Source organism: Danio rerio, chromosome 9 (assembly GCF_052040795.2).
Source record: "Danio rerio strain M-AB ecotype USA chromosome 9, GRCz13ab, whole genome shotgun sequence".
Classification (NCBI taxonomy): Eukaryota; Metazoa; Chordata; class Actinopteri; order Cypriniformes; family Danionidae; genus Danio; species Danio rerio.
Genome location: NC_141029.1, coordinates 28,894,516 through 28,911,245, shown reverse-complemented (window position 1 = coordinate 28,911,245; position 16,730 = coordinate 28,894,516). Strand labels below are relative to the sequence as shown.

Below are 16,730 nucleotides of genomic sequence, written 5' to 3'. Positions count from 1 at the left end.
TTTAACCTGCGCTAACCAAACCTTTACGATCCAAACAAACAGGATGAAGTCTATGAAGTCTCATTTCATGGTTGACAAAACAAAGCTAAAAGAGAAAACACACACACACACAGCACATGACATGTCACATAACATGTCAGAGTGAGTCACAGAAAAATCAAACGCTTTCTTGTCAACAAATTTTGACGGCCGTTTTTTTCAAGTGTGTCCTTCAAGTGTGTTTGATGTGAAACTCGAGTATTTTCAATGTTGTGAGCACTTTCCAGCACATAGGCATCATGTTGTCCATCCGGAGCCTCAACACACAGGAATCTCTTCCAGCTCAACACCCAGAGTTGTGCGGGTCACTTTCCGCAGGCCGTCACCTGACCCAGCGCTGTGCTCAAACAAGCCTCGTCCTGCTCCGCTCAGGCAGAAACTGAGCTGATGGATGAACAGCGACATCATGCTGACCCGCAGCTCAACCCTCTCATGTGCTGCTGTTTTACTGAGGAGAACTAGATGCACTGGCCATGACCGGGTTTACCTGCCCAATGACTGTTAAACCAATGACAGCCATTTTACAAAGGTAACAGATCTAATGCTGACATTGCAGGTGAAAGGGTAAAACAAACACACACATGAAACTAATAGTTCACTATGTTTTGCCCTGGACATTTAAAAAGAGCTTTATTTTGTATGATGTTTTCTAAAATTGTATATGCAGAACATGTATACATTTCTAGCACAAAAATAAATGAATACATAAAAATAAATCTATAGCACGCTGAATGAAGTCAGGTACATTTTTAGTATTTTTAAGGAATCTGCATTTAACCATAATTTGAACATACAGCGGGCTCATTCTGAAAACGTAACCAAAATCAAAAAAATAAAAATAAACATATAAATAAATAAAAATAAATAAAAATAAAAAATAACAGGGTGAGAATAGTAAAATCTGAAAATTTGGTAAAATTGAGACGAGGGTTTTTCTTTTTAGGATATCTTTTTAAAACTTGTCAATCAGTGCTTTTGAACACACTATTAGTTGGGTTTAGTTAAGGAGGAGGGCGGGTCAGTCAACTGGTCAATCAGTCAGTCATTCAGATAGTTTGACAGTCAGAAAACAGTGGCGTTTGATGGATTTACATCAGGTGCAAATGGCATTTTGCTAGAAAAATTTGAGATCTCAAAAAGTGTACACATTGGCCAAAAAAAAAAAAAAATTTTTTGTATTTAAAATAAAATAAATACAAATGCTATAGAAGTCAATGGTTTCAGGTTTTCAGCATTTTTCAAAATATATATTTTTTTGTGTTCACCAGAAAAAAACAGAAAGTCAAACAGGTTTGAAAGAAGTAAAAGGTGAAAAAATGGTGACAGAGTTTTGGGTGAACTATACCTTTAAAGTGATTGTTTGTGGCTTGTATGATCTCTATCAGCTCTGGCAGGTGAAGCACAGGACCCGAAGGGGAGCCACTTTATGGGTGATGAGCAAAGGACACAGAGGTCAGAATCATGGAGGAGAAACATGCTGGGGTCACTGGAGAATCACAGTCTTCACAATGAGACACAGACTAGAGAGCTTCCGTATTCCAGAACAGCGCTTATTAATAATACACACACACACATGCTCACATGCACACACACGCATATGCGCACACACGCACACACACACACGCACACGCGCGCACACACACACACACACACACACACACACACACACACACACACACACACACACACACACACACACACACACACACACACACACACACACACGTTACATACACTTATTAAATGTAATAAAAATCTAAGCACTATGATGCATAGTCTAGCTTTAGGAATTCAATTTCTGTTTAGAAACTATTTTTAAAAATGAAAATATCAATATTATCAGAAATATTCTTGAATTTATTTTACTACTTCTATTGTAGACAGAGAGAGAGAATGCATATTAATACACCTAACTTTGTTGGTCAAAATAGACCTACAATTATTTTGAAATAATAAGAAAATAAAATATAAAACTTTAATTAAATTAGGATTAAATAAAATCAAATACATAACATGTATATACATATATATTTATTTCTTAAATTGGTTTAGAATTAGTTTGAATGGGAATATTGTAAATCTCATATAAGCAACATTATTAACAACAGTTATTATAAACAATTCTTCAACTTCTTATAATTATTCATATTATTATTCCTATTGTTGCTGTTGTTATTTTTATTATTATTATTATTATTATTATTATTAATATTATTTTATTTATGTGTAACGCTTTGTTCTATGAGCCAAGTAAAAACTATTATGAAAAAATAATAAATTTGGTAGCACTTGTTTTTATAGCATCTGTTACACATTCAATGCACTTCCAATAGTAATTAATTACGTATAAACAGTACTTGTACATGTATAGATTATATAATCTATATTTAAAAATGATATTATAAAAAAAAGTAACACAATATTAAACAAATTGATTTAAAAAAACAAAGCAAAACTGGTAACATTTTACAAAAAGGTTGTGTTAGTTAATGTTAGTTAATTCATTTACTAACATGAATAAACAATGACAATATTTATCACAGTATTTATCCATGTTAGTTTATTAAAATACTATTGTTTGTTGTTAGTTAACTAATGTTAATAAGCAGGAATTTTGTCTAAAAAGGAATATTAATAATGCATTAGTAAATGTTCAACTATGACTAATAAGTGCTGTAGAAGTATTGTGCATAATAAGGTCATGTCAGTAAATACATTAACTAACATTTACCAGTTAAAACACTGTAAGTCTGAGCAAAAAACAAAAAACAAAAAATGAATTCAGTGATCTTGTGAGAAAAGCTTGAGTCTGTGATCAGTGACACAGCAGATTTGGCCAGTGAAGCTCTGCTAATTTCCCATTGTCAACAACAATTAGCGAAACTGGTAAAAGTTTATTAATGACCATCTAAAACCTATGATATCATGGCAAAATGCTTAGCTGAACTTTACCCCAGAGACTTTTCATGACAAGCGAACACATAAAGAGGAAAATCGTGAAGAATGTTTATATACATTTGAAATTTTTTTTATTAAAAAAATAAAAACACATTTAAACTGAAGGGATTTTTTTAAGAGCCAAAACCTACAGTGACATCTGAATGAAAGAAAGCAGCGGCAGCTTTTAAAACGGACGGAGGGGCTTAATTATTTACAAAGTGCGTATGAATTATTCCAAGTGAAATGTCAAGCAGCAGGACACCCATAACTTTTCCTCTCAGCCAGTCTCGCAATAACAAGACCAAAAAAAAAAAAAAATCGCTGCAAAATGATTTTAATTGGACTCACTCTACCCTACACGAAGTGCCGATGATAAGTATGCTTTTAAAAGAAATTCATGAAGAAACGCAAAGAAATCTGCTGTGTGCGGCATGCAGGAGAGCTTTGAAAGGGTGAAAGTCTCAGGGTTTTTAAATTAGCTCTGGAACGGAAAGATGAAATTTGAGCTGACAATTAAAATCGCAGTGTTGGCATGTTCTTTAATTAACTATCATGATTTTTGTATCATTAAAAGTTATGTATAAGATAAATGAATATAAATTGTTTAAAATTAGTTTTACATTCAGAAATAAAATACAAAGTAATTAAAATACTAACATAATTGTTTATCGATTATATATTTTCAATTCAATTTATCTTTGTCTTTATGCTATTACAATAGATTGTGTCAATCTCAAGCTTAACATAAAAGTTCTAGTAAATTGAAACTGTGTCAGTGCAGTTTTCAGAGTTGAAGTTCAGTTTAGTTCAGTTCAGTGTGGTTTAAATTTCACTGCTGAAAGTCCAAAAACTGGAGAGCAAATCCATCAATGCACAGCTCAGTCACATTCAGACAAACAAACTTTTAAAAAATAATAAGTAAATATACAAATAAAATAAAAAATGTAGATTGTAAATATGTAGCCTATATATGCAGTTGAAGTCAGATTTATTAGCCCCCCTTTTATTTTATTTTTTATTTTTATTTTTTTTGTAATATTTCCCAAATGATGTTTAACAGAGCAAGAAAATTTTACCAGTATGTCTGATAATATTTTTTTCTTCTGGAGAAAGTCTTATTTGTTTTATTTCAGCTAGAATAAAAGCCCTCTTTAATTTTTTAAAGCCATTTTAAGATCGAAATTATAAGCCCCTTTAAGCTATATATTTTCCAATAGTCTACAAATAAAACATCATTATACAATAACTTGTCTAATTACCCTAACTTGCCTAATTAACCTAGTTAAGCCTTCAAATATCACTTTAAGCTTTGTAGAAGTGTCCTGAAAAATATCTAGTATAATATTATTTACTGTTATCATAACAACAACAAAATGAATCAGCTTTTAGAAATGAGTAATTAAAACTAATATGCTTAAAAAAAATAAACAGAAAAAAAACTAAAAAGGTGGGGGTCGGGGGACTAATAATTCTTATTTTAACTGTATGGGAAACATTTTGATTAACAGGTGTTTTTGTATTACAAATGCTTTAACTATTAAAAACTACATGATTTACAGAATCTAAAACTAACTGTTAGCTTGTCTATATAACTGTTTTCACTTTTTATCCCTGATTCATTAATACATAAAATTAAAAGCCAATCAGGAATTTGTAAAAAAAAAAAAAATACACAGAATCCACGAGTTAGGTTGCGTGTTAAATAAAATGAAAAAAAAAGTAAAAACATTTAAAAATAAATAAATAAATAAATAAAAAATATTTTATTTTTATTTTGTTTATTTATTTATTTAATTTCATTAAACATGCACCATAACTCTCTTATGTGGAACCCAAGTATGAGATAATTACAATAAACACCCACAGAGCATTTTATGAGTGTAACTTTTGTGAAACCTGTTGAGATAAAACAGTCAACACATCATTTATGTGTAAATACACACACACACAAGTATGTTTATTTTGGGTTTTTCCACCATATGTGTTGTGTGTGTGTTACTTGAGACTCTACAAAACCCCATCCCATCATCTGACACACTCTATCAATCACATCCAGCATTGACGGATGGTCAGACTCCTTTAATCAAATCAATACATCATCAGGGCTCAGTCAAAATGTCCCACAGAAACCAAAAGCAAACCAACCATAAGATTGATGTGGTGTAAAAAAACAAAACAAAACAAAAAGTTTTAGTTGTATCTTGAAAATTGAGGAATCGTTGAACAATCTGTACATTTATAATAATAATAATAATAATAATAATAATAATAATAATAATAATAATAATAATAATAATAATAGTTTTAATAATAACAACAATAATAATAATAATAATAATAATAATAATAATAATAATAATAATAATAATAATAATAATAGTTATAATAATAATAATAATAATAATAATAATAATAATAATAATAATAACTACTATTATTATTATTATTATATTAAAATTTTCTTTAAACGTTTTTTCAATGTTGAGTCAAATAAGCAGCAATGGCACAGAATTGTTTTGCCTTGATCTCAGCTCCGAGCCCATGTATAATCAGCTCTGTTTCACAAAACTGCCGACTACGGTAAAGCTGAGCTGTAGTTTCAGTGCTGCACAAACGGGCTGAAAGAGGAATGGAGTGATAGAGCAGTAGATGAAGAGGGAGACGCTGTGCTCATCTCGGCTTCAGAGCGACACCGAGTTGACAGTTGGCCTGAAGACATTTCCATCTGAGCTCGTCTTCACTCGCTGCGACTGCTGCACTTTGTCTGAACCCTCATTCACACTGCAGCGATACTGTTGTCAGATCGCTTCAAAAGTGATGAATAAGAGCTTGTTAACACATTATTTGCTCAAAAAGAGGAGTGTGAAATGTGCATTGTTAAATTGTATTGACTATGTGGTGAGGGTTTGTTTGGTTAATGTGTGTTGGGTAAAATGCAAAGTTGTATGAGATACAAAGTTTTGACATGTTGCTGGGGTTGTCTGTTAGTTTTTAGACCTGTCTGAGTGTGAGTTATTTACCAGATCAGCTGTTTTGGGGTTTTGGTGTGAGATAAATAATAATAATAATAATAATAATAATAATAATAATAATAATAATAATAATAATAATAATATTAATAATAATAATAATAATAACAACTCAATAACATTGAAAAACTAGGTAACACTTTATTTTAAGTGTCCAAAAAATGCATTAGTTAAGCATCAATTAATAGTAATTTGTTTCAAATTTAAAATTAGTTATGAAAAAAGCACTTGTAATTAATGGTTAACTTAACATGTTTAGGGTCCCGAAATATGCATTTGTTCAGCTCAGTTAAACTTGTAAATCATGATTAACTTGTTTACAATTATGCATCAGTTAAGCATGAGTAAACACATCATTCATGATTAACTGAACATACAAAGTACAATTTGATAAGGTGATATATTATTGATATATTATTTATGTAATTAATTAAAGTTATGTCCACATTAATAATGACACTTGTTACATTGACTAGAATTAGCTAGTAGCTAATTAAGGCTAAAATGTCATTAATACAGTGCTAATAAAGGCAATTTGACCCCCTATTCTGAAGTGAAAGTTATATCCACATAATTAATAATTCAGGAGCCTTAAAATGCTGTTAGCCGTTCATTACTAGTGTTTTTGCTCTTTACTAATGCTTATAAGGCATTTTTTGGGCCCTTAAAATAAAGTGTTACCAGAACAATCAAAAATGGACTTTTTAAACTTTTAAACTTTTTTTTAATGAATAAAATCTGGTATTTTATTTTACTATGTAATTAATTTGTGAAGTGTAAAAGCTGCTGTAAAATGTGGGAGAAAGCTGCTGTAAATGCTAAACAAATAAATAAATAAATAAACCAGAAAGAGGTCTTTTATTTTGCATTTAAACACATTCAAACAGCTTTTCAGAACTAAAAAGAAAAAAAAAATATATATTTATTTATTCTGTGATTTAATTTAAGTGTAAAAGTTGCTTTGAAAAATTAATAAATATTAAAATAAAAAATAAAAAAACAACTAAAAAAAAAATTCAAGTCATTTGTGTTATACACTATTAGTAGGAGTGATTTAAATAAATAAATAAATAAATAAATAAATAAATAAAAATTATTATTATTATATACATATTTTCAATACATGAACATATAGTAAAAATTAAATAAACAATAAATAAATAAATAAATAAATAAATAAATAAATAAATAAATAAATATAAATAAATAAATAAATAAATAATTTAATTTAATTTAGATTAACCAGTATGACTACTTAATCAATTTACAATTGTTTTGTTAAATGTCTATTTTGTAAGTTAAAGGAGCCCCATGCTTTCAGTGTGCAACAAAAATCACCTACTGTGAGGTTGAACAGTACAAATATTTGCGTGCACTTGGTCAAACTGAAAAAAAGTAGAACAAAGAAAAGACAAACAGTCTTTTTCTTCTGTCATCCCTTGTTCTGCTTGCTCACTGTGGATCTAAAGTAATCTATTTTAATGAGGACATCCATTGAGACGCAGGCCGGACAATTGCCCTAAAGAGTCATCAAATAAAAACAGAGGAAAACAAATGAAGGTAATCAGTGCGAGAGGGAAGTGAACTTTCTGTGCAGGTTTTTTTTTCGGGGCAGGAGAGAGATAAAGCATGGAGCTGTAATAGTATGAGACAGAGCCAGCATTTCCCTTCATCTCTCCAGGGAAACTCTGACAGAAACAATCCTCGTATCTCCTGGCCCTGTTTTCCAGCAGCCACAGTGTTTACTTACAAGTGCATTTCTCCTCTCAATTTGTTCTCTTCATCTCCTCTCACGCAGCATTAAGGCAAAGGTGAATGGGGCATTTTTATTACAAGTTTTCTAAAATGCTTTGTTTCATTATGCAAATAAGACATATTTTTATTAAATTGCACAAATTTGCATACAGTCAAGTTAAACATTATATATTATTTATATTATTTATATATACATATATAATTCTGACACCAACTGTGTATATATATATATATATATATATATATATATATATATATATATATATATATATATATATATATATATATATATATATATATATATATATATATATATATATACAGTTGATGTCAGAATTATTAGCCCCCCTTTAATTTTCCTTTTTTTATATATTTCCCAAATGATTTGAAACAGGGCAATAGCATTTCCACAGTATGTCTGATAATATTTTTTCTATGGAGAAAGTGTTATTTGTTTTATTTCGGCAAGAAAAAAAGCAATTTTAATTTTTTTAAAAGCCATTTTAAAGTCAAAATTATTCGCCCCTTTAAGCTATATTCTTTTAGATAATCTATAGAACAAACCATTGTTATAATATTAATATTAATATAATAATATAATAACTTGCCTAATTACCCTAACCTGCTTAGTTAACCTAATTAACCTAGTTAAACTTTTAAATTGTCCTTTAAGCTAAATACTAGTGTCTTGAAAAAAAAAAAAAAATAACAGAAATGAGGGACAAAAAATTAACAGGGGGGCTAATTTAGGACATAATATGGCCAAAAGTTTTTTTTTTACAGAGGAGAATTTAGCCATTTATTTTCAACTTCATAATTCAAAAAACTTTTTTTTTTTTTTTTTGCTAGAAATGAAATCTTGTATATGACTTATAAAATCTAGTTTTGAGAAAATCAGCTTTAAAAAATATGTATTGTAATTGATCTATAGGCAAAAAATGATCAAATGCGACAAAAGAAGCACTTAAACACTGTATATTTTGGATGATTATTTCCATTACACTCAGGGGATAAAAAGACAAATTTTACAGGTGAATAAAATAAAAAAAATTAAATTAAAATGTTTTTGCCTGTAATGTCTCACCTTTAGAAAAGAAAAGCAACACCTAATGTTGTTTAACAAACGCTGAATGGTGGGGAATAAGCTGGATTTTTTTCCTTACACACACCGGTGTAACTTGAGAGTGAATTTAGCCATAGATACAAGGACACTGGAAAGCAAACACTAGATTTTTGCTGAAAAGTTCAACTGGAATAAGAAATAAGAAATGTTTCTTCCTTTCTGTTGAACACAGAAGAAGATGTGTTGAGGAATGTGGAAAATGGGTAGCCACTGACATTTATAATAGCGAAACAAATATTATGGAATAGCAGTTTGCAGCAATTTTCAAAGTATTTTATTCTGTGTCCAAAAAAAGAAAGTACAAAAACAGACTTGGAATACCTGTCGAGACCTTGACATTTTATCACTATCCAATGATCCAGTTATCCAAGACTTTATACTTTATATTATATTTATTATATTATATTTATCAAATATATTTTATATTTTTAAAATTGTCAAAGTAAAATACAATTCCAAACTTTAAAAAACTCTAAATAAATACATATTTTTGGACGTTATCATTAAGTCAACAGAGTGAAAATTCAAAATGCATTACTTTCATGAAATGTTGGCAGATATTTTTGCTATTTTTTATGTTTTTTTTATCCACAATAGTTAAGAAAGTGATTCTAGCAAATGAAAGTTTTAATGTGGAACAGCTGGCAAAGTCATATCACTGCATTTATTTGGGATTCTGAGATTCTACGAAACCTTAAACGGCCAAATTCACCCCGGGCGCACACACACATAACACACAACACACAGAAAATCCAGTAGCCGTGTCTGAACAGTGGTGCAATATGGGGCAAATTAGAAGGCAAAGCCCTTGCCCGCCCCAGGCAGATCTTTCTGGAACTCAAGCGCCCCCCCCTCTCCCATCCGCAGCGGTCCGTCTGCCACCCCTTGTGCGCAGCGACAGGGTATTTGCACCGCTGAGGAGAATGTGAGCTAATGAAAGCAAAAGCCTGTGTTCACTAGAGTATAAAATTCACATTTGGCCAGTGCAGGCTGTGCAATCTGATATTATGAGGCTGTCCGACACACACACAGGCACATATACACACACACAGCAGCAAGGAAAAGAGCTAAAAAGACACGGAGAAAGACAAAAGGCGAATAATATTTGAAGGATTGTGTCCTGGGATTTCGGTACATGTTCTGTGGCTTCTGTGTTTTAGGAATTAAAAATATTTGGAGTTAAAAGAGATAACTTTTTGGAGATTGTCGTCCAATCAACATGAAATAATTAATTCGGAGGCGATTTAATTATCAGAAAGAAACGCTGAGTTTGTTTCAAGATGGCAGCCGTGCAGGACAACGTTGGCTCTGCTGAAGATACAGGCGAAATGAGGTATTGTGTGTCGCCATCTTGATTTTCCGTGTATATATATGTGTGTGTGTGTGTGTGTGTGTGTGTGTGTGCGTGTGTGTGTGTGTGTGTGTGTGTGTGTGTGTGTGTGTGTGTGTATGTGTGTGTGTGTGTGTGTGTGTGTGTTTTAGTGCCGCTTGTTTTGTCAGGTTAGAATCAGGGTCCAATGGTACACAGGGAAACAAGAAAAAAAAAAAACGAGGTCATTCAGAGGGTAACGAAGTGACATGCTAAACAGGAAGGAGCAGCATCCAATCTGAGTCTCGCACTGCAGACTACAACTCTGATTGGTTGCAGACGATCACAACACAAAATGCCGTCACTTGACAGGACTGTTTCACAATGATGCGGCAAACCTATAAAATGCTAAATATATGTGTAAGTTAAAAAAAATACTTCTCCTTAAATATCCAAAATAATAATATAATATTTATTTATAATATTAATACATCAATTGTATAATTTTGACATATTTAAAACCTTATTATGTATCTTTATAGGTCCACTGATACAAATAAATATATTTAAAAAAAATTCTAATATATAATATAATAAGGTAATATAATATAATACTATAATATAATATAATATAATATAATATAATATAATATAATATAATATAATATAATATAATATAATATAATTGTCATATTTAATATCTTATTACTTATTTTTATAGATGCACTGTGATACAAATAATATATTAATTGAATTTGTACTAATATAATAAAATATAATATAATATAATATAATATAATATAATATAATATAATATAATATAATATAATATAATATAATATAATATAATATAATTTTGTCATGTTTATTTTTGTCAAGCTCATTTATTACTATATATTTTGAAACATATACATTTGGATAATTTGTCCATAATTAATTCCACATTAATTACTTTCAAAGATTCACTATGATTTGAATTTTTAATTATTTATTTATTTATTTATTTTTTTGGCCTAAGTAATTTATTGGATAACAATGCAATACAATACAGTACAACATAACAACCATTATTTTCTTGACTAATATATTATTAAAATATTTGCTGTATTTATACTTTTGTATTTGATCATATTCAGTATCTTATAACTAATAATTAGATTAATATATGAAATAGCACAGATTCATTACATTATATGTCTGTCAAAAACAGAGAAGTAAAACAACGACTTTTTAAGGATAAATAGGTAAGCGTTCGTTGATGAACATGATGTCTTTTTTACAGGTCTTAGGGGCTGAGTGTCAGGACAATAGAAGTACTCTGGTTCGGTTCAAAAGTTCAGTTGCATTACAGGCGCATGACCTATTTTCCATGCTGAAAGTTTGGCATCAATCTTCCTCATTCTGCACCCTCCGCTCAATTCACTGCAACTGCACTAATCACAGTAAACTAGGCCATCAGTGACCACGCCTGCGTCACCCACCGCATTTCTGCACTATCAGACCCATTCTGTTCATTAATATTATATAGTCACGCTTTTAATGATTTGCATTAAATCATATTACCATGGCATAATAACATAATTTTTGTAAAAAAAAAAAAAAAAAAAAGCAGCATGTTTCAAATATAAATATGTGTGTATCAGAGTGGATCAAATCCATAAAAAAGAAACCATCATCAACCATGGTGAAGTTATATATTATATTAAATTCATATCATTAAACTTAATATAACTTTCTACATTTATTTATTTACTTACTAATTTAATTTAATTTAATTATTATTTTTTTTTTTTTATTAAAAGACAAACTTTTTAATAACTAAAAGCAACTTTCAAATGCAGATAAAAAAAATAAAAATCCCCCGACTTTTTCACGACCTGCAGTGGAGATCCTGATGAATGTTTAGTAATGATGTGGCTTTTCCATATCAGTTCAGAAGCATCAAAAGGACTCATCCTGCATTACTCACATCAGACAAGACTGATCAATGCCAGGATCAAAGGTTAAAAAAGCCTGACCAATCAGATGACTTATAGCGACTTGACTTTTTTTTTATGAGACCTAAATGAGACGGTGGTCTGGGTGAATCAGTAGGGCATTCATGAGAAGTCAGCTTGCAATTACCATCATGAAACAGCAGAAATTACAGCCATACCTTTATGATTGCAGACCAGCGGTTTAAACCTCATATCAATACTACTGTTCGGATCTGGTTTCAGGGTCACACAAACACTTATACACACACTCTCATCATACAGTGTACTCCATAAATATTTACAACATTGAAATTAACAAATAACGCAAAAAAAAAAAGGGAAAACATGAATATTTAAACAAATAAACGAATGAATGAACGAACAGACGGAGAGACGGATGAATGAATGAACGCATGATCGATCGAATGAATGAACGAACAAATGAACGAATGAACAGGTGTGCCAGAGTTATTGGCACCTCTATGAATTTATATGAGAACATTTTTAAGCATACTTGTATAGTTATTATTATTATTTTTTTACATTTTTAATCCATCTGTGTGACGAGGAAACTAAATTGTTCAATTTTGAACTAAAATTATATGGTGTATTTATATATTATACATCACAATGGATAAAACCAAAACATCTTTTAGTTTCACAAAATGGCTTTAAGGAAAGTGTAGAAACACTGAAAATACTCATTTCCTCCAGTCAGCAATGGAATGAATAGTTTTCCCAGTATTAGGCTGCAACCTCTCATAAATAAAAGTACTAAGCCAAATGAAAAGGAAAGAATAGTGTTAGGAATTGGCTTGGAAAAGGATGTGTGACTGTTAGAAGGATGGTTTGAGGGTCCAAAAACATACATATAAGTAAATTAAATTAATAAATAAATTTCGACAAATTACAGCTAAAAAATTGGAGAATTAATTTTGGTCTTACACAAAAAAATAATAATAATAATAAAAAGATTTTGATGCTTGTTCAAACTACTTACTCAAGTTAAGCTAAAACAACACAATTTTTGAAATTGTGTGGAACCCATGCAATTTTTTTTCCAGTGTAGAGAGTCAAAAAGTCTCTTTTCGACTACAAATTTGATGTCACCTTTAACAAAACAACTGGTTTTAATGTAACTGAATCATCTTTTTTTTATTCTTTTGTAACTGAATGAAGATTTTTGTTCATGAGTTTTCTTTTTTATTTTTTTGACTTTTTTTTACTGAATTGTTTTTTTTTTATGTTCAATCCGCTTACATTTATAAAAACTAACAGACTGACTTAATTCCTTCTTGTTGTTCCAACATTACAGTACTTATATTTACCAGTATTAGTGCACTGAAAAGCACACACACTTGAGGAGAGTTTTTCAGTAAGTTCCTCCATATCTAGGTCAGCATCGCATGAGTCCGTTGAGGAGCGTAATTACAGGCCAAAAGCTGGGCTGAACATTTCTGTGTCGTTCTCTGTGTCTCGTAGCCTGCAGTGGGGAGCGATGGTGCCGCACTCTTTATGTAACGGGGTGAAAGACGGGCAAGTGTGTGCCTCAGGTGGGCACAGTTCGCTTGAGCGGCTCGCATCACTCGCTCTGACCGACTGTTCCTCACCATAATGCTTGCCTGACCCATTTGCATGAACAACACAAGCTTTAGAACCAAGTCGAGCATTTTCAAAAGAATTCGATTATTTAAACCATTACACTATTTAGATGTATTATTAACAATACAATTATTATAGATTTATAAAATAACAAGACAAGTTTTTTATTACCCCTGATGATGGCTGTATCTACTTTTTAAACAATAATGCATTTTGTTGTAAATAAAGCAGAATTGATTATGAGGACTACAAATTTGTGATTGTAAAAATGTGTCAATTTAATTGAAATTCAAAAAAGGAAACACATGTATGTTCTAAGTAAAACTGTTATGAACACACTGTTATTGAAGATCATTTTTAAAAGGAACTATTTAAGATTTGTTTTCTACTCTACAGCGTGACAGTGTGTTTGATTAAGGGTGTTTTATTTGTCTTTTCTGTCTAAGTATTTGTGAAATTTAGCAGCTTCTGAATGAAAAATAATTCAACACAGCTAATTTTGATTCTTGAAATGTTCTTATGGAATATATATATATATTTTTTTATAACAGTGCAATGATTTTATAAATACAATACTTATAATGATACATTACCAAACTTGTTACTAAAATTGCAGCAAGTTAGTGTGCTACTGGCTATTTCCTATTATTTATTAAAATTTTCTAGAAACTTCTGAAAATAATTTTCTATATCACATCATATGTTTAAATTATATATAACCAAAATGTTATATATATAACATTTTTAAAAATAAATATAAATGTTAAAATTTATTGTTAAAACTTATTTGTAATGTTAAAAAAATTACATTTATTTTTTGTTTTGTTTTAAAAGATTGATCTGTTTTGGGCCAATTACATTAATCGGATTTGTAAATTTATAACTAACAATACTTATACTAATAAATAAATAATGTTTAATACAGTCTTATCTTGCCAATTCTTTGCAATTATTGGTTCTCAATATCTCATTATTTTAATAAAAATATATATTCTAAATACTTTTGTGTGTTCTATTCTATTCTATCTTTACTTACTTTAACTTATTTATACACAAAATATGTACAATATGTACAATATTTTATAGGTTGTTAAAAAAAATATATATATCATTATGATATAATGATGATTTATGAACCAGGGCATTTATAAACAACAAATAATAAAACATGCCAATATGAATAAAAAAAGAAAACATTGTGCATTAAAAAGCATTAAGTTAAAAAGAAATCCAAATCAATATGTGTACATCATACTAAATATTGTATCATGTATATCAATAATAATATGCTCATGTTAAAAATAAATCATTGTAAATCTCAGCATAACAAACTTGGTAAACACACTCATATTTAGACTGACTTCAGTGCTAAATTTAAATGCAAAAAAAGAAGCAAATGTCAAATTACACACGTCTGGGTCTCGGTTGCTTGTGGTCAGCCTGTGAACATGTCGATCGACAATAGAAGCGTTATTATGCGGCGTAACTCGCTATTTTACATATTTTCCCCTCGTCTCTGATTTCATATGATTGCCTATGATGACAGTAAAAGAGTGTGTGCTCTCTGCTGCTCAAGAGCCTGCACTTTTGATGGTGGCTTGATTTTCGGAAATGGAATGAAATGCTGATTGCTGAATCATTTCCATTGTTTATTTTAAATCTCTCAATCGTGCACTTAAAAATAAGGAGGGACAGACAGAAGCAAGTGTGCGTGAGATGTTCATGCTTACTTATCTACTTAGTACATCGTTTGTTTGGTTTTGAATAACCATATTTCTGGACACAATTTTAGCTGTTTTGCTTTGTGTAAAAATATATATAATGTGACTAAATTCAGGCTACTATGAGTGAACTTTGTTTGTTAGAAGCCCATTTCAACAGTTTGTGTTATGTAATAAACCATTTAAACTTTCTCTGAAGTAAATTTTTGCTTTGGACAGATGGTCAGCGGTCTTAGAACTAGCCAAAATGTACTTGTTGGATGCGAGGGGTCAACAGGTGCACAACAACAAATGTCTTTTCATGTTTGTCACACATCTCCGTCCCGAGAGAGCCGTGTGGGTCAAAACAGCACAGACACAATCCAACGCTTACAGGCAGATCATTTAGAAAACATTATTTTTTTATGAATGTTAACATATTATCAGTAATTATGCAAATTCTGAAATTAAATGCTAGTCTGTTGGGCCAAAAAGAAGAGTAGAACAGTTTCCAGAAATAGATTACACAATTTATTAACCTTTAATTAGGAATTAGTTAATGTTAGTTGCTCACTTTATAATAATGGTTTATTAGTTAACGTTAGTTAATGTTTTTACTAACATGAACAAATAATTAGTAATACATTTATTACGGTATTTTCCCATCTTTGTTAATGTTAGTTAATGTTATTTAAGTTAAAAAATGTTAGTTCATGTTAACTCAGTGCATTAACTAATGTTAAAAAGCACACATTTTGATTTTAATAATGCATTAATAAATGTTGAATTATGATTAATAAATGTTTTACAAGGTTACTCATGCTTTAAATGCTTTAACTAACATTAACTAATGGACCATTATTTTAAAGTTTATCTTCATTTATATATGAAGAGTTTAGTTGCAAAAACCGCAACTGAAAGCGTCTGAAATTTCCATAGAAAATGAACTTTTTTTCTCAGCCTGCTTTGTTTATGTTAAGTTATTTCACTTTAAAGATCAGGAAAAGGAGTTATTCTTTGCCACAAAAATGGTATAACCGAACACACACACACAGACGGCATTTATAGGTATATCAATATATATATATACACACACACACAATTTTAGTTTTAAAAAATGCTGAATTTAAGACCAGCAATACAGCAATAATAAAAAATTATTAATTTTCGTGTTCTTGCTAAACTTTAAATAGGAAGAAATAAATAAACTTAATATCAGTAAATTATGCTTAAATATTATACTGTAACACAAGATAC

General features: G+C 30.1%; 1 protein-coding gene and 1 long non-coding RNA gene across 9 annotated transcripts in view; one reads left to right on the top strand and one right to left on the bottom strand.

Moving 5' to 3' along the window:
- Positions 1-16,730, bottom strand: part of LOC141376138 (uncharacterized) — a 1,062,333-nt gene that overhangs the window by 118,770 nt on the left and 926,833 nt on the right. The gene's annotated exons all lie outside the window — the stretch shown is intronic.
- LOC141376140 (uncharacterized) overlaps positions 9,879-16,730 on the top strand; it is an 89,190-nt gene continuing 82,338 nt past the window's right edge. For both annotated transcript variants that reach the window (XR_015499619.1, XR_015499621.1), the window contains exons 1-2: positions 9,879-10,017; positions 10,142-10,219. This is a non-coding gene — a long non-coding RNA (uncharacterized LOC141376140). The remainder of the gene's footprint in view (positions 10,018-10,141; positions 10,220-16,730) is intronic.